Source organism: Felis catus (assembly GCF_018350175.1).
Source record: "Felis catus isolate Fca126 chromosome C2 unlocalized genomic scaffold, F.catus_Fca126_mat1.0 chrC2_random_Un_scaffold_48, whole genome shotgun sequence".
Lineage (NCBI taxonomy): Eukaryota > Metazoa > Chordata > Mammalia > Carnivora > Felidae > Felis > Felis catus.
The window spans coordinates 189,333-209,267 of NW_025408506.1; the positions used below are offsets into that span (position 1 = coordinate 189,333).

General features: G+C 38.1%; 1 long non-coding RNA gene across 1 annotated transcript; it reads left to right on the forward strand.

Annotated features, from left to right (window-relative positions):
- The first annotated feature begins 343 nt into the window (after positions 1-343).
- Positions 344-16,015, forward strand: LOC123383593. The gene is made up of 4 exons (XR_006593438.1): positions 344-2,458; positions 11,303-11,413; positions 14,485-14,765; positions 15,669-16,015. It is a non-coding gene; the product is annotated as an uncharacterized LOC123383593 (long non-coding RNA).
- The last annotated feature ends 3,920 nt before the right edge of the window (positions 16,016-19,935 follow it).

Here is a 19,935-nt window from a genome sequence, read left to right on the forward strand (position 1 = left end):
GCTATTCTAACTTGAACAAATTCAGCAACATTCTTAGGAAGTAAAGAAACACAGCCAACTGGAAGGAAGAATTTTGGGTTTGGTCCTTAGCATATAGAATTGACAGGCAACAAACAGATCAAAAAGAAACTTACTGTTTGTGAGGAAAATGCTTTGCTAAAGAGAAATAACCCCAGGGGCACCTGGGCACCTGGCTGGCTCAGTCAGTTGAGCGTTTGACTCTTGATTTTGGCTCAGGTCATGATCTTATGGGTTCATGAGATCGAGCCCCACATCAGACTCCTTGCTGACAGCATGGAACCTGCTTGGGATTCTCTCTCTCCCTCTTTATCTGCCCCTCCCCTGTTCAGTTGCACACACACTCCCTCTCAAAATAAACAACTAAACATCACAAAAAAGAGAGAGAGAGAGAGAAATGATAAGCCTAGCTTTAAAAACTCTTTGGCTAGAACTCCTTGAGCCTCCAACTTTCCAGACAGCAAAGCCAGGGGCATGGAAAACAATATGTTAGGGAGTTCTTCCCAGAAAGCAGGTCCAAGGTTTATTAAGAATTTCCTCCACGAGAGAACAAGAGTTCTTTATAAGACCCATTCAATCAGTATCTCATCCTGGCCACAGACCACTGCCTGTGGAGTCAGCCATATTTCTTTATCCCAAAGGGGAACTTGTATTAGGATGTCCTGCCCAGGCCTTCCTGTCCAAGCCTATATGGTGGTAGGAATTCGTCACCCAACCACAAGGTGCCATATCCAGAATGGCTGGAGAGCACCACGTATCACTAAGGGATCCTGACCTTGGAGATGGTAAGATGGGACTTTGAATTGTCTCCCTTGGGAAGAAGGCAAGTGGAACTTTGAGGAACAGATGGGTCAAGAAAATTTTAGCAAGTTTTGCTCCATGTGTCCCATTCAATCCTACTTTTTTCCTTCTTCAAGTTTTCACCAAATACTTAGAATATTTTTCAAAACTTGCAGAGATGGCTTTGCTTTTATTTTTATTTTCTTCCCCAAACACAAGTACATTTTAAGGCAAGAACAAAAGTTTGGGATAAACTGAGATCAACACATCACATTTATTTGGGCAACTAAGCACAGCATAGGAAAGACACCACTAGTAAAGCACTCTTTTTAAGTGAGCATCATGCTTTAATTTCTTACAATTGGGATTTGACTCTGAGTCCTAATAGTAACTGATCTATTTTCCCCATTTTCTGCTTCCATGAAGGAATCCAGTTTACTCAGTATATACATAGACTGTTATTTATTTTCAACTCCAGTGTATTTATGCAATGAGCTACAGAGCAAAAGAAAGCCACCGTGTCCTCGCGGAAAATGCATTCTGTTCTTCTTCCACTGTGGGGATGGGGCGATCCACAGTTGTGCTGGCTTAATCATGCCTGCACCTGGCAATCAATCACTCTTCTGGAGACTGCATCCCATCAGGCAATGGCACAAAGAGGACTCTTGCCAGGTAGAATCAGGGGCAGAAAATGCAATTCCAGTCTCTGACAGTGATTGAACATAGATATGCCAGGGCTTTGCTTGGTATCCCTGGACCCGAAACGTGCACAGAAAAGTTGCCAAATGCATGGCTCATACTTCCTTCTGAACAAGACTGCCATGCTATTTTAAAGTTCTTACTACACAATTTATCCACAGCTAATACATGGAAAACAAAACTAGAGTTATATGTTCTCTGGGGGACGTATATTACAATACGAGAGGTAGACTGCAAGTAGACAGTTCAGTGACAAAGAATTGGGCCCTGAATGCCCCACCCAGTGCAAGAGTTTTCTAAGAGGAGAAAAATTTTCACAAATTTAAGCCTCTCCTCCTGTATGTACATCATCCCTCAACTGCCCACCTCATTTTGTCCCCTCCCCAAAAGAATTCATGGAAACCTTGGTCCAATCTAAATAGATCCTTCCTGGCTCACAAAATCACAGGATGTTGGCATAGGAAAGCTCCATGAGCAATTTTACTTCATCCTCTTGTAGGACTGGAAAACTAAGCACAAGAATGGTGAAACTATTTATCCAGGTTCAAACAGCTAGTAAGTATGGGATTCGGGATTAGAACCCCCACCTCACATCTCCTGGTCCAGGGCCTTTCTCTTGTTTACAAACACTTTTCCAGTCATATTCAGATTCCTGAATGTTGGTAGACATTTTATCAACTGAATCCATTAGGTATTAACTACAATTCTAAATTTTAACACTGCTGAAAAGACACGTAAGAGGCAACCTCAGTGCTCTGTTTGAAGAGAAGCAAAGAGTGCTCCTTAATTCTGTTATGAATTGCATCCTTTATACTTGCAGATCTTCCCCAAGCAAAGATTTGTTGGCTGATAATCTGGAATGAGAAGTATTGCCTTGTCAAAAGAAGAAATTTATCATGGAGAGAGGGATATAGTAATTACAGAGCTACACATAAATGACAGTTGTGTGAAGACTGTTAAGGTTGGTAATTATTCACCTAGTTATTTCATTCTTCATTCATTTTATATGTATATACCTGTGATGTTTGCAAGATATTGTGCTAAGGTTTATAAGGAACACAAAAGTAAATAAGGCCATGTCTCCCTTCAATGAGCTAGCTTCTGGTCTGCTAAGAAGAATCAAGTAAAGGATATTAAAACATGGTTTTGATTCTGTAGGAGGAGAGAAAACTCTGATGTTTCTGTAGGAAAAGGTTAGCTGGCATGTTTTCCCTATGTATCCCTTTAAAAAATAGCTTTATATATCTTTACAGGAAACAATTTGATACATTTTCACATGTGTAGGCATCCATGAAAACATCACCATATTCAAGAGGAAGAACATATTCATAACTTCGTAAACTCGCTAATGCCTTTTTTAATCCCTCCCTCTTGTCACTCCTTGACCCCATTCCCCAAACCCAGGAAAACCTTGACTGCTTCCTGTCATAGCTATAGATTAAGGTGCATTTTCTATGATTTTATAGATAGATTCCATTTAAAATGGAATCATCAGATTATTTTTTTTCTTTGGCTATTGTCATTCAGCATAATTTTTTTTGAGATCCACCTATATTGTTGTGTGTATCAACTAAGTAATATCACTAAGTAACATTCTACTGAATATGTATATTTATATTATTATATGTAATATTATATAATTATTCAATGCAATGATTCTATGTCTACATATCTGCATATCTATCTATATCTATATCTATATCTACCACAATTCGTTTATGCATTCATCTGTTGTTAGAAATTTGGGTAGTTTCCAGTTTGGGGCTATTAAAAATAAAACTGTGACTATTCATGTGTAAGTCTTTATTTATGTGGACATACGCTTTCATTTATATGAAGAAGTGGAATGACTGGGTCATAATGTAGGTGGATGTTTAATTGTTTAAGAAACTGCCAAACCGTTTTCCAGAATGTCTCTGCCATTTTGCGTTTTCACCAGCAATGTATGAGAGTTCCAGTTGCTCCACATCCTTGTCAACACTTGGTATGGCGAGTCTTTTTAAGTTCAGCTTTTCTAAAAGTACCCATTTATTATCCACTGATTTACAGAAAGGCTGATAGCTTCTTTGGGAAAAAACCTTGAACCCCATCTACCATTTGTGTTCAGAAATATATGTCTGACACTGCATAGTAGAGAAACAAGATGCACCATTGGGGGGAAAATAAAAACATAAAGGAAAAAAGAGTGTATCACAGGAAAGCAGACTTAGCAACAGAGTCCAAAGAGACTGGCATTCCTGAGGACTATGTTGGTATGAACAGAACTGATCTTATTCTAGTTTTGCTAACATTATACATATGCACAGGGGAAAGAGTTACTGCTTCCCTGAAGTCTGCAGTACCTGAGGCATGCAAGTCAACTTGTTAAGGGTCTCTCCTGTGCCCAAAAATCACAGAAAAGTGTCCTTTTCCCTTCCTAAAAGTGATAACAGGGATCTCTATGGCTGAGCTCTTCCCATTCCACCATCTTGGATATGGTAGTTTCCCAACTCTGCCAGGTCCCATGTGATGGCAGTGGTGTTGGTAGGAGCAGCGTTCCAACTCCAAGTGACACCACTGAAGAACTATTGGGCTCAGGCTGGTTAAGGGGATGATTTCTAATCAAGACCTGATTATGGAAACATGACAACAGCCTTGAGGGCAATTGACTGTGATTTTCCTGTTGTGTTTCTAAAACAAAGGAGAGGGTCAGAGTCATTGACATTTGGTAGAATAAATGAGACTACCTTGATAATTACTGGATGTTGAGCCTAAGACACTCAAGTAACACACACAAATAGCCGTAAAGCCAGGGAGAATTAAAAAGATCCATAAGAGATAGATAATGATAGCAGACACTTTGTGAGAACTTAATGATGTGTCAGGTAACATTCAGAGTGCTTTAAGTAGGTGAACTCATTTGGTTTCATAACACAGGGCCTTTATATTATGGGTGGCAAAAGCCAAAAAAAGAAGACAAAGTGTCTTCACAGAAAATCTGTGTTCTTCTTCCAAAACTTTGGGGATGTACTAACACAGAGATGTATTCACTTTATCATGACTGTAATTGTGAGTTGTTGTCAAGATTATCACCGTTTTACTGGTGAAGAATCTGAGGCTGACCGGTTTAAGTGAATTGCCTAAGGTTATATAGCTAAGAAGTGGCAGAGCCAAGATTAGGATCAAGGCAGTCTGGCTCCAGAGCCCCTGCTCTTCAGCACTCTGCCATATTGATTCTAGAAAGAAATGCAAAATTCTCCTCTCACTTCAGAGAAACGTAACATCATTTTTTACAGAAGAATAAGAATGGCTTCATGCAAAGTACAGTATTCTAAATTATCTCTTTGAAGAATTATGAAAGTAGAGAATTGGAAGTTTGTAAGAATTAGAACAGGATGGGGAGCATTTCTGTCTGACATTTCAATTGTGCCAATGATTTTGTATACATCTTGTTCATTCTGAATTTGACCATAATCACAATGGAAGCAACCTGTACATACAAAGCTGGATTGACTTATTAAGGATACATATGTATTTTATGAACTCTTATATAACACATATTTGAGTTGTATCCTTCTCTCTTCTGGCCATTTGGGCCAGCCATTTCTTTACTACAGCATGGTGGGAGAAAGCACATACTAGGGAATAGAACTCCCTGGGCGGGACCCCTTTGTGGCTCCCCTACTTTTTAGCTGAGAGGCCTTGGATATGCTGTTAACCTCTTATTAGAATTATGAGGAGCCTGAGAATTTACCTACTTGCAAGCTAACAAGTTAGCCTGGGACCATTTCTTGGATTCTAGTAGAACACATGAGACTCATGAGTCAGAGACAAAGGACTTCATTACTCTCAGCAATAGCAGTAGCCAGAGCCTCAGCTTTTGTGCCAGGTCCTGAGACCCAGTCCTTATGGGGTGATGCAAAGAGTATAAGAGATGCTTGCATGTGCTATGGGTTGTTACAGGAGAGCAAGCTTGAGTGTAGAAAACCCAAATGTTTTATAAGGGGCAATAAGCCTGCCTAGCCTTTGCCCTGAAAGGGGAGTTACCTATGTTAAACTGGGCGAAAACAAACCTGCCTTTGCACTTGAGGGAGACACTATCCCTATTTTCCAAGCCTGTTTGCTATACAAACGTACTTTAAAAGACAGTCTGGGGGCGCTTGGGTGGCGCAGTTGGTTAAGCATCCGACTTCAGCCAGGTCACGATCTCCCGGTCCGGGAGTTCGAGCCCCGCGTCAGGCTCTGGGCTGATGGCTCAGAGCCTGAAGTCTGTTTCCGATTCTGTGTCTCCCTCTCTCTCTGCCCCTCCCCCGTTCATGCTCTGTCTCTCTCTGTCCCAAAAATAAATAAACGTTGAAAAAAAAAAATAAAATAAAATAAAAGACAGTCTGGAAAAATGGCAGCCACTTCCTCTGTTCACAAGATGTACAGGAACACGAGAGACCCATGGAGAGTTGTCTCCCCATACATCTATGTGCACAATTTATTCCTCTGTAAAAGGGGATAATTACCAATCTCCACAGGGTTGCTGAAGAATGTAATCAGATTATATTTGAAAAGAACTTAGAAGGGTATCTGCCGTATTTCAAGCACTCAGTCATTGTAGCTTTTGTTGCTATCCATTAGTATTATTCATTAGTATTCACTAGTATTATTAGTGTTATTCATTAGTATTCATTAGTATTATTTTCTCCTCATCCCTTCAAAAAAAAAAAAAAAATAGTTGGCACAATCTCATGTGATTGCAAGAAGTCCTGCAAAGGATTCCTGGGGCTTGTCTGTTATCCACCACTCTAAACTCTTGCTCCCGTTCGATTTTCTATACCTTAAATGTTTCCTTCCATATTCTCCAGCCCTCTGTGGCTTCCTTTGTTCCCAAAACATGACCTAGTCCCATCTCATTTGCTCCCCAAAGAACAACAAATGGAATATTCTCCCCATAACCAACTTCCATTGAAGGTTTGGCTAGAATAAATCCTGCCTAAATTTGACTATTGGTCATTGTCATTCTAAAATTCTTCAGCTGTGCCTTTCATCAGGGGATTACTTTCCTCCAGTACCAGCCCCACCCTATTCTACCACCACCAGTAGAAAACCCTTGCTTTTACTTTATTATGCAGGGTAATTTACTGCCTTTTTGTCCCAAGTCTAGCCTGGGGCCTCCTTTTGTAACTAAAGATCCATTAATGTGTTTTCCATATGAAAAAGTGATTTATTCCTCTCAGTTAAATTCTGCAATTTCCCTAGGACATAGAAGTGGTTAAGGTCAAATTAAAAAAAAACAAACATTATTTTTCCTTCTAACTCAAAAAGAAGCCATTTAGAATTGCTGCAACATTTTAAAAACAATTTGGAGAGTTTGTTCAACATGTTTAGTCTCAGTCTTTCAAATAAAAATCCAGGGTTCCAAACATTTAATTGATTTGTTCAAGAAAAGTAGCAAATCATAATGAAACAACACCTGGATGATTCATAGTACATACAGCACTTTAACTTTTAAAGTTAAAGGTACATAACTTCTAGTTCATATTTCTTTTTTCTCTTCCTTTCTTTAATTTTTTTTTTAACATTTATTTTTGAGAGAGAGAGAGAGAGAGAGAGAGAGACAGAGACAGAGCTCGAGTGGCAGAGGGTCAGAGAGAGAGGGAGACACAGAATCCAAAGCAGGCTCCAGGCTCTGAGCTGTCAGCACAGAGCCCTACATGGGATTCAAATTCACTAACCTCCTGATCATGACCTGAGCTGAAGTCAGCCGCTCAACCCACTGAGCCACTCAGGTGCCCCTCTAGCTTCATATTTCTAAATCTAAATAGGATAGAACAATGTCTTCTCTATTTCTTCTTACAATATAATTGAAAGTAAAAATATTACTATTTGGGAATCAAAGAAGTAAAAACTACTTTTTTTATGTAAGGTACTTCTTTGTTATTATTCTTCAGTTACAACTAACAGAATAATAATGTGAATTATTACTCATTAGTACACTATTTTAGTTTAGTAAAATGCAACATCTATTACTCTTTAAAATGGAATGCTTTCCTTTTTAACCTTCCTATAAAAGATACTGGTATTTATTAAGTAGAGGCATTTATTTTGGCGTATTAAGGTTGGTTGAGTTTCTTCAGGAAAATGTTCATACCACCTACTCTTTTGAGTATTTAATGAATTTTTCCTACTGTTCAAAAGCAATCAAAATAAAACATTTTTTACATCACGATTTTAATGAGCTTTGCTTTAATGATTAGTTCAATGTGAAATTAGTCATACTTAACTGAGTTATGTATATTTATAAATATGTATATTTATAATATAACATATATAAATTTATATATTTATTTATATAAACACTTATTATATACATTTATTTATATAAATAAATATATATATATGTATATATAAAAGCCACTAGGTAAGGAAGGCCCAGAATATACATACACATACACATACACATACACATACACATACACATGCATATGTACTTTGGTGCCATATTCCAAAGTGGACAATCCTAACTCACCTAAATTTCACATATCTAATAAGGGGCAAATTAATTGTCTACTTTTCTCCTTTTTTATCTTTTTTTTTTTTAATTCCAGTTGGTTAACATACAGTTTTATATTAGTTTCATTTGAACAATATGGTGATTGAACACTTCCATTCATTACCTGGGCTCATTCCAGCAAGTGCACTCCTTAATCCCCATCACCTATTTTCATTCATTTTTCTACCCACCTCCCCTCTGGTTACCATCAGTTTGTTCTCTGTATTAGTCTGTTTCTTGATTTCTCTCTCTCTCTTTTTCTTTCTCTTCCCTTTGCTTGTTCTGTTTATTAAATTTCACAAGAGTGAAATCATATAGTATTTTCCTCTCCCTGAATACTTGTTCACTTAGCATTATACTCTCAAGTTCCATCTATGTCGTTGAAAATGGCAAGATTTCACTCTTTTTTGTGGCTGAGTAATATTCCACTGTATATACACACCACATCTAATTTACCAATTCACCAGTCAATGGACACTTGGGCTCCTTCCATATCTTGGCTATTGTAAATAACACTGCTATAAACTTAGGGGTGCATGTATCCCTTTGAATTTGTGTTTTCGTATTATTTGTGTAAATACCTAGTAGTGCGATTGCTAGAGCCTAGAGTAATTCTATTTTTAACTTTTTGAGGAAATTCCATACTGTTTTTCACAGTGGTTGTGTCAGTTTGCATTGCCATCAACAGTGCATGAGGGTTCCTTTTTCCTCCACATCTTCGCCAACACCTATTGTTCTTCGTGTTGTTGATTTTAGCCATACTGATAGGTATGTGAGGTGGTATCTCATTGTAGTTTTGATTTGCATTTCCCTGATGATGAGTGATGAGCATCTTTTCATGTGTCTGTTGGCCATCTTTATGTCTTCTGCAGAGACATGTCTATTCATGTCTTCTGTCCATTTTTAATTGGATGATTTGTTTTTTTGGTGTGGAGTTGTGTAAGTCTTTATATATTTTGGATACTAAGTCTTTATCACATGTGTCTTTGGCAAATATATTCTCTCATTCTGCAGATTGTGTTTTAGCTTTGTTGATTGTTTCCTTCACTGTGCAGAAGTTTTTTATTTTGATGTAGTCCCAAATAGTTCATTTTTGCTTTTGTTTCCCTTGCCTCAGGAGATGTATCTAGAAAGAAGTTGCTATGGCCTATGTCAAAGAAATTACTTCTTGTGTTTTCTTTTGGATTTTTTATGGTTTTAGGTCTCACATTTAGGTCCTTGATCCATTTTGAAATTATTTTGGTGTAAGAAAGTGGTCCAGGTTCTTTCTTTTCCATGTAGCCATCAAATTTTCCCTACATCATTGGTTAAAGAGATTGCCTTTTGCCATTGGATACATTTCCCTGCTTTCTTGAAGATTAATTGACTGTATTGTTGTGGGTTTATTTCTGAGTTTTCTGTTCTGTTCCATTGATATATGTGTTTTTTGTTTTTTGTTTTTGTTTTTGTTTTGTTTTTTTGCCAGTATCAACTTCTTTTGATTACTACAGCTTTGTAATATAACTTAAAGCCTGGAATTGTGATGCCTCCAACTTCACTTTTCTTTTTCAAGATTGCTTTGGCTATTTGGGGTCTTTGTGATTCCATACAAACTTTAGAATTGTTTGTTCTAGTTCTGTGAAAAAAATGATGTTGGCATTTTGATAGGGATTGCATTAAATGTGTAGATTGCTTTGGGTAGTATACACATTTTAACAATATCTGTTCTTCTAATCCATAAGCATTAAATGTCTTTCCATTTCTTTGTGCCATGTTCAATTTATTTCATCAGTGTTTTATAGTTTTTAGAGTATAGATCTTTTATCTCTTTGGTTAGGTTTATTCCCACGTATCTTATTTTGGGCACGTTGTAAATGGGATTGTTTTCTTAATTTCTCTTTCTGCTGCTTCATTATCAGGGTATAAACATGCAACATATTTCTATACATTGATTTTGCATCCCATGACTTCAGTGAATTTGTTGATCATCTCTAGCAGTTTTTTGGTGGAGTCTTTTGGGTTTTCCATATATAGTATCAAGTCATCTGTAAATAGTAAAGTTTTTCTTCTTCCTTACTGATTTTGATGCCTTTTATTTCTTTTTGTTGTCTGATTGCTGTGGCTAGAACTTCCAGTGCTATGTTGAATAAAAGTGGTGAGAATGCACATCTTGTTGCACTTGTTGAGAGGAACATCTTGTTCCTTACCTTAGGGGAAAAGCTCTCAGTTTTTCCCCATTAATGATGATGTGAGCTGTGGGTTTTTCATATATGGCCTTTATTATATTCAGGTATGTTCCCTCTAAACCTACTTTGTTGAGGGTTTTTATTGTGAATGGATGTTGTACTTTATCAAATGCTTTTTCTGCATGTATTGAAATGATAATATGGTTCTTATCCTTTCTCTTATTGATGTGATGTATCGCATTGATTGTTTGCAAATATTGAACCACTCTTGCAGCCCAGGTATAAATCCTGTGAGATCATGATAAATGATTTTTTTAATGTATCGTTGGATCCAGTTTGCTAGTATTTTGTTGAAGATTTTTGCATCTATGCTCATCAAGGATGTTGGCCTATAGATCTCTCTTTTAGTGGTCTTTATCTGGTCTTTATGCTGGCCTCATAGAATGAATTTGGAAGTTTTCTTTACTTTTCTATTTTCTTTTTTTTTTTTTTTTTTTTGGAATAGCTGGAGAAGAATAGATATTAACTCTTCTTTAAATGTCTGGTAGAATTTGCCTGTGAATCCATCTGGCCCTGGAATTTTGTTTGTTGGGAGATTTTTTTTTTTTTAATGTTGTTTCAGTTCCTTTGCTGGTTATCAGTCTCTTAAAATTTTCTATTTCTTCCTGTTTCAGTTTTGGTAGTTTATATGTCTCTAGGAATTTATCCATTTCTTCTGGGTGTCCAATTTGTTGGCATATAGTTTTTCATAATATTCTCTTATACTTGTTTGTATTTCTGTAGTATTGGTTGTTTGTCCCCTCTCATTTGTGATTTTATTTATTTGAGTGCTTTTTTTTTTTGATAAGTTTGGCTAAAGGTTTATCAATTTTATAGATTTTTTTCAAAAAGCCAGTTCCTAGTTTCATTGATTTCTTCTATTGTTTATTTAGTTTCTGTATCATTTATTTCTGCTCCAATCTTTATTATTTCCTTCCTTCTGCTGGCTTAGGCTTCATTTGTTTTCTTTTTCTAGCTCCTTTTAGTGTAAGATTAGGTTTTTGAGCCTTTTTCTTGCTTTTTTGAGGTAAGACTGTATGGCTATAAACTTTCCTCTTATCTACTTTTCTCCTTTTAACAGGAAATTGGAAATCACTCCAAGGCCTAATAGATACACCTAACATAATCATCTGGGAATAAAAGGAACAGAAAGGGGGATATTTGCAGCTATTACACTTGACAGCTATAAGGGGTAAGAACACATGTGAGCTCCTTAAGTAAAGTTATTATAACTTTTGGTAATTAATCACAGGCCTCTGTAGTATTCCACAGTGATGTTATTTAACCGTATTTAACTACTTCTTTAAAGAATTTAGGAAGCTTTAAGTTTACACACACACACACACACACACACACACACACACACAGAAAGATAACCATAAGCACTCACATGGATGAATATGCAAACACAAATACCATGGAGGAGCTAAAAATAAATTCAGATTAAAATACCAGAAAGTACTAGATATAAGAAGGCAAAGATGAGGCATCAAGAACATGAGTGGTGGTGGAGGTGACAATGACGATGTACTGATGGGGATGATGGTTGTTACTGTTTAGTTGCTTACCACAGTTGGTCATGATACTCAGAAGTTTACCTCAAAGGGGCTTACTACATTTGAACATTACATTTATTAAGCTCTAAGATTCTTGTATCCAAGTCAAAGGAAGGAAATGAAATAGGCCAAAGGTGAATAGAATTTAGAAATTTAAAAACAGAATTGGAATTTGTGGCAAGAAGCAATCTGCCTAAATGTGATTCAAATACCACAGACTCTCACCTTTGTTACTGAATTTTCATAAATATTCTTGAATAGATAGTTCTTCATTTCTTGTTTTTCCTTAAAATCACTTACAGAAGCTTTAGTTTTTTTGTTTTTTAATAATGTTTACAAATTTCACTGGGAAGTGTATCGCTATAGCTACTCATGTTGTCACACCAGAAGTCTACCTTCTCAGAGCACTTTTTAATGAATATACGGTTGATCCTTAAACAATTAGGGGGTAGGGTCACCAACCTCCCATGCATATAACTTTTGACGCCCTCAGAATTTAACTACTAATAGCCTCATTGTTGACTAGAAGTTGACTGATAACATAAGCAGTCAATTAATGCATATTTTGTATGTTATATGTATTAGATACTATATTCTTACAATAAAGTAAACCAGAGAAAAGAAAATGTTGTAAGAAAATCATACAGAAGACAAAATACATTTATAGTACTATATTTATAAAAAAAACTCCATATATATGTGCACCCAAGCAGTTCAAAGGTCAACTATATTTTGCAATGTTCTATAACATACAAAAGTTGAAGGTGTTTAAGAAATATACTGGGGTTTTAGAAATGTATTGATTTATTCCAAGCCCAGACAAATTCCAGTTGGACATTTTGGTTTCAGTAATCAATCTACACAATCAGGCTCGGCAAGGGTGATTCAGGTAATTTATTACAATAACACAAATCTCCCACCATGTGCCTATCTTGGAGAGCAATAAAGATGAAAAAAAAAGGTTGCTTCCCTTTCTTTTTGTTCAATTCAAATCCAAATGCTCTTGGCTAGTTTATTTTAATTAAAGCTAGAAAAAAACTCTGAAATCTCCAGATTTCATTTTAATCAATAAACTCAACATTTTTTCTACTTAAAATTTATTTTTCTGAGTTTTATTAAAAATAAAACAAAGTGAATGTAATTAATGACACAACTTTCTGTAGTTGGGACACTAATCTAGAGTGACATGTCTGTGAAACAGAGATGAAACCAAAAAAAAAAAATTCAAGTAATCTTTATGTCAGTTAGGATTAGTTTTGGCTGCTTATGAGAGGAAAACCAAAATAATATCTACTTAAACACTTGGGATTTGTTTTTTTTCTAATGCAAAAGAAGGTGGAGGAGGTTGTCCAGTGTTGACATGAATGTTCCAAAAATAATTAAGATCTCAGATATCTTCTCTCTCTCTGCATATGGCTCTCATCCTCAAAGCCATTGGTGATCCAATCCAACTACTGGAGCTCCAACCTTGTCCAAAACACACATAAAAGAAAGAAAAAAAGCAAAATGAAAGAAAGGTGCACCTCCCAGTGGTGTGAACTCCCTTTTCTGGAAATACCACAAAATTATAATAGGGTAATGCTTCCATTATCATCATATTGCTCAAAACATAGTTACATAGCTACACATAGCATCAGGGGATGCTGGGAAATGTAAGTTTCAGATGGACATATTTCCAGTTCAAATAAGAGTGGGATTCTTTTACTGAGAAAGAAGTAAAGGTTTTTGGATAGGCAATTAACCACTGTATGACAATCTGAAAAATAGATAATCATCCATACAGAATAAATGTACAGCTGAGGTTTCTTTTACCCAAATAACTCTGTCAATAAACCTCTGGGAATTTTAGCTGCTGGTAGACCTCACACAGGCCAGGGCCCAACTGAGAGTTAAGCAAGCACTCAGGCTGTCGAGTCAGGCAGAGTTGGGTTCGCATTCTCTGTCTATGCTCGGTAGATGTGGGAGTTAATTTTCCTCAACTGTAAAATAGGGCTATCAAGGGAACTTGCCTCAAAGGACTGTTGTGCGTGAAGAGAATGTAGGACAATCCCTGAGGACTGTGCCTAGTATAGGGTGAGCCCTCTAGGTATGTTAGCCACGGTTATTCTCTACTACAGCTTTCTTTGTCATTTAACCCATGTGGCTTTTAATGTCTTGAGTCAAAATAGATGTCTAGTCCTAATCTAAGCAGAATAAGACTATGTGTCCTATTCTATGTCTGACATAGAGCCATTGCATTGATCCAGGGATATAAACAGAAGTGTCCATGCAGGTTAGTTACTCACCTCTCTGAGAGGTGCACAGACATTTCTAGAACATGGTTTCTATTTGGCCTATAGTCAATGCTCAGTAATCCTCATGTGGATAAACAGAGTCCAGACATGTGGTCTCACTTATAAATGGTACCAATGGTAGCAACTGGTCAATACACTTTGGGGACTAGCTTCTAAATGTCCCCGGTTACTGGCGGTAGAGGTTGGTCTTTCATCTGGAAAACAGACTATGTCTGAAGCATTGCATTTAATTTGATCTTCCTGAAGAGATTCCTCTACTTTAGACATTGTATTTAATTTTAATTTCTGGAAGAAAACACAGTTGTAGAAAACCTGAGACAGCCAGGATTAAGGAATAAATAATGCTGTATTACTACCCTCTATCCTCCCCGGTGAATTTTCTATTTTGGAAAGTGATTTCAAATTCTTTACAGCCTCTGAGCTTCATAAGAATCCAGCAAGTTCGGCAGGGCTGGGGAAAGGATCATTTTCCTTGTTTTGCACACGAGGAAACACTCAGCTCTAAGTGGCCTACATTAAGTCATATGGATTTCAAGCTGCAGAGCCAAGACCAGAATTCAGGCCTTCTGACTGCAAGCCAGTGCCTTTTCAGCTCTGCCAGAAAGCAAATCAGCGGGGAGGCTGCTGAACAGCTTCTGAGTTGTCAGAAAGCAGAGTTTGCAAGTGGCTTCTGAAGCAGTACAGGTGACAGCAGGTGAGACGGGGCAGCTGTTTTTATCAGATTATAATTTTGTGTTAGAAGCAGCCATAGAACATCCTTCATTTGCCCTCGAGGAGTTAGCGAGGTACACCTTCCTTTCATTCCTATCTGTGGTCTTACAGGGACATGGTATCAGAGCAGTATGAATTGGCACTTGTGATTAGCAAAATGACTCCCAGGTGCGAAGTGCCAAGTGATCGTAGGGAGACAGAGAATAAAGCAACGGCGAGCTTATTCCCTTTTTCATTCCTGCAACAATGAATCCCATATGATTAAATATAACCACCCAATACCTGCAATCCTGAGTCAGCCATTAGGGACAGGAATGTGAGTAATAGGCCACAAAAGTATCAACCGTTTCGATACTGAGGAGGCCATAGAAGAGAGAGAAGCACTATGACAAGCATTGTTCTAGAAAGTTACCGATAAAGTGGAATGAAAAGAGAGGGAAATGCTGTTCATTTTCAGAATGGTAATATTCGAACTGGACCTTGAAATATGAGGAGCTTTTTCCATTGAAACAGGAGGCAAAAGGGCATAATGGACATGGAGACAAGATGACATCTGTCATGGTCAGGGAATTTTAAGTAGTTCAAAGGAGCCTAGAACATATGGTGTAGGACTGGAGGTGGCAGGGGAGGAGACGGGGGAAGAGAGCTGGAAATGGGAGGTGAAGTCTGAAAGCTGTAATGGGATCTAATAGCAAGGCCAAAGTGAAGGGCTGGGGAATTTACACTTTATCTCGCAGGTGGTAGAGAAGTGTTTAATCAGGGGAGGGACGTGATCATATCTGTGTTAGAAACAATTCTAAAAAATGGATGCTTCTTCGGTAGCAAAGCTCTTTTTGTATTTCCTTTCCCTTAAATTTGCTTCTACTTGTTTATGTATTTTTTTCAGTAGTTTCCAGGCATTCTGGAGATACCAGTGCTCTTTCAAACCAGTCAGTGATTTATCTACAATGGTTAACCTGGATATTCATAACAGACCATTAAATATCAGTGCAAAGAGCACTGGGCCATGCACTACGCAGTCACTCAAGTGCACATGGAGGGGACTGCTTTGCAGCTGCCATGCCACAAGCCAGAGCACTCTCAGGTATGTCCATGTCCCTGGGCCCTCATGGGCCAATTTACTGCAAATAACCTCACTGTGCTTTATATGCAAAATCCTAGGCTCTGGCCTCCAAGCTGACAGTATTAGCTGAGTAAGGCAGATATTGAGAATCAGTAGCAGAAGGATCCTTAAGACTTCTTATAGCAATAAGCTGCAGAGAATCCCTACTCAAAGTTTAACATTAAGAAGCTGTGCTTCAGATGGCCCTGGGAAGAGTAAAGGTTAGTTACTTGTTAGGAAGAGGAGGAGGTGGAGGAGAAAAGAAAAAAGGGCTGCTTTAAGCAGCCTAGAAGATAGAAGATACCTGTTCAACTGGTTCTATGGTCCAATTGAATCAGTTTGAGCAGAGAAAGAAATAAGATCAGCTGAGTTAAAATCTTGGTTTCAATGATTTAGTGTCCTGGATTGAATGACTGATTTCTGGCTAAATTTTCCGGCCAGTTTAGTGATGAGTTGTTTTATGTACAGTCTAAACAAGACAGAAGTGGGCATCTGTGATCCGTTTTATGCAAGGCAATGTCTGATTTTTTTTTTATGTTTACTTATTTTTGAGAAACAGGGAGAGAGAGAAAGAGCACTCATATGTGAGTGGGAGCGGGGCAGAGAGAGAGGGAGACACAGAATTGGAAGCAGGCTCCAGGCTCTGAGCTGTTAGCACAGAACCTGATGCGGTGCTTGAACTCATGAACTGTGAGATCATGACCTGAGCCGAAGTCGGACACTTAACTGACTGAGCCACCCAGGTGCCCCGTAAGGCAATGCCTTTTATATATTTTGAGATAAATCGCATTCTACAATGTCTTACTGATGGGGTTTCCTATCCTCTTTTATTTAGAAAGAAAATATCCACATTTTTTCTATGTCCTCAAATCAACATTGTCAAAGTTTTGTTTCCACGGTGTTCATTCAAGTGTCCACTCACTGACCACTTAATCTACTTTGGGCAACAACAACAATAACTAAATCTATATAGCATTTGCCAAGCATTACTCTAAGTATTTATTATTTACTAATTTGTTTAATCCTCCCATTAACCTAGAGGATAGGTTTTCATAGCAAATAGGAAAATTGGGGTACAGGGAGGTGAAGGAACCTGCCCCAGTCACAGTGCTATGCACGGCAGCGCTGCAGTATGAAGCCAGGCATCTGGTTCTTCCAACTTCTCACAGCACATCCTGGTCAAAGGTCAGTACATGACAAGCACTAGAAATTGGTGGAGAATCAATTATCTCAAGGGCAACGTGTTCACCTTTATTATCCAATCTCTTTTGATTTTCTTTTTTTGATAACTCAACTGAAAGCCCTTTTTTAACAGATTGGAGAAAGTGCCAATTTGATGTTAAGATGCACTATGTGTGAACAAAGGGCAACCAGTCTGTGTCCTTATCCCAGATGTCACACATGACAAAAGATTTCACAGCCAGGGGTGATTTTCATTAATTCTATTTTACCTGTTTCTCATCCACGCTTTGTTGCAAAAGATATCTAAGTGGCTAAGCATTTAAATGTCGTTTATTTTAAAATGTCTGCCTCACATGTCATCCTAAATGTCATGACAAAGAACGTGAAAAGCTCTTCTTCCTCCTTGAAAGGCTACAGAAGGAAACAGCAGGATCACACACTGTCTGAGCGATCACATCAGGCGGGGTTTACGTGAGTCTGCTAGTGCTGGAATCTTCTATGCTTTCAGACATTCTGATTTTAGGGCTCTGGGACTCTGAGCCATTATTCTCTTCTGTGCCAGAGAACTGGAGTCCCGTGGCACAGAATGATTGAGATTAAAAGGTAGGGAAGCTCTCCTGATCTCCTCTCTCCTGACCTGGAGTCCTGTACATGTGGCTTTCTCATCTACTGCCCCAGACTTCAAACCTACACTTCTTCACTCTGTGGTTGAGATATTAAGCCACTAATACCTCATGAAAGATGTGAAGAGGGAAGTTTATTCGAGTACGGCAATCTTAGTGTCTCTTCCACATTCCTTTCGAACAGGAGTACACTGTCCCAGGCCACAGCATCAACCTTCCCAGAACCAGGCTTTGGTAAGCTATTTGAGAAGAAAAATAAATTCCTATGGAACATTCTGAGTGTACGATTTACAACGTTATGCAAAAAGCCAGTCTTGGTTCTTTTGCAAAGCATGGATCAAGGGAAGTGAAATCGAGTAGGAAATTATCCCCTCTAGCTCCTGTCCTCACCCCAGAAAATCCCTCCCTCCAGCCCCATTAGCAAACAGCTGTGTCAGTCCCTCAGCACGACTTTTTCTCAGCTTTTCTTCTTTCATCCTGTTCTGAGGTATGCATGCCTTTGACCATTTTCCTTCATCTGTCTACCCAGTTCTCTCCTTGGTGTACTCACCCATCATTACGTAAGTATTTTTCCAGTAGAATTACATAAGTGTTTTTCCCCATAATGATTTATAAATGTTGTTGTTAATGAAACAGTGATTAAAATGGAAAGATAAGTCTTATAAATGGCTACACTTTCAAGATGTGAAAGGTGGGGAAAGCAGGAGCATGACACGGTGAAAGTACTCTATTGATTGCCTCTGGATCTCATGGTTTATCAGTCAACCATGTGATATGAGCAGGATGTACTAAGCATGCCATTTTATTGGCCTGGTGATTTTATTAATCATACTGTTCTCCCTTGCCTGTCTCTCTCTCTCTCTCTCTCTCTCTCTCTCTGAAGGCTAAAAACGCCAAATAGTTTCTCAGTATTTCTCAAGTACTGTAGATTGTGGTAGCCCTTGACACAATTCTAGTCAGTAAAAGTTGAAAGTAGTCTACTGGAAGATTCTAGAGGAGGTACTTGTCTCCATGTTAAGAAAGAAGTACAGAAAGAAAAAGGTACTGTCCCTACTTCTACCTACTTCTCAAGGTGGTTGTGTGATGACATGATGGTTGGAGCAGCTGCAGCCATCTTGCAGCAAGGAGGAGAACACCAAGGGGATTTCAAGATCACTGACAGAGGAACTTAATATCATTCAGTTGCTGAAGTATTCCTTCAACCACCATTTATTGGATGCTTGTGTGTGTGTGTGTGTGTGTGTGTGTGTGTGCCAGGCACTGTAATAGTGCTGGGATTCATTTGTTCACATATATGAAATAAACAAAATCCCTGTTTACAGGGAACTTACATTTTAGTAGGAGGAAAGGCAGCCAATATTAAATACATGTCAGCTGAAGTTAAGAGCTGTAAAATGTTAAGAAGAATAAGGGATCTGGAGAGTGATGGGGGTGAAATTTTAGATAGGTTGATAAAGGAAGGTCTGATAAAGTGACATTTGAGATACCCAAAGGAAGCAAGGGAGGTAGTTATGCAGATATTTGGGGCATAGGAAGGAGTGCTTCAGGAAGAGGGAATAGCCTATGCAAAGGCCCTGAGCAGCAGGAAGACCAGAGAGGCCAGAACTGAGAGAGCAACAGAGAAAATGGAGGAATGAGGTAAGAGATGGCTGGCATCTAGATCATTTAGAGGCTAGGAAACTAAGGTAAGGATTTTAGATTTCATTCTGAAGGACATAAATCTTGGGAAGGTTTTGTGCAGGAAAGCAACATAGTACTTATATTTAAGCCACTTTTTAATATGGTGTTCTCTTACTTGCAGCTGAAACTCTTTGAAAGTATTCCTGATGTAGCTGGAAGCAAAACTACTATTTCTTCATATGTTCTTTTCTTCCCAGTTTTACAAGTTCAAACCGAGTCATTACAGTCCTGAACCACTGTAAACTCTTAGACAAGGATTTATCTATAAAATTTGCTTAATTATTGAAGTCCATTACAAATAGAATGGACTGAAAGAAAACTGAAGCCCAGAGAGCTTAGATGATTTGACAAAAGTCACACAGCCAGTTGAGTATCGATATTATAACTCAGGTTGTAATCTGAGTTCAGTTTACAGCAAAAGAAGAAGATAGTAATACAAAATGGCTTCAGCTATTTTTCCATTATAGTTGGAAGTGGCAAAGCCAATTCCTAGATACTTAACAGGCTTTGTCTCGAATCCAGTGTTCTTTCCCTGGCAAACTGTGTATCCTGCATGGTTTACCAGG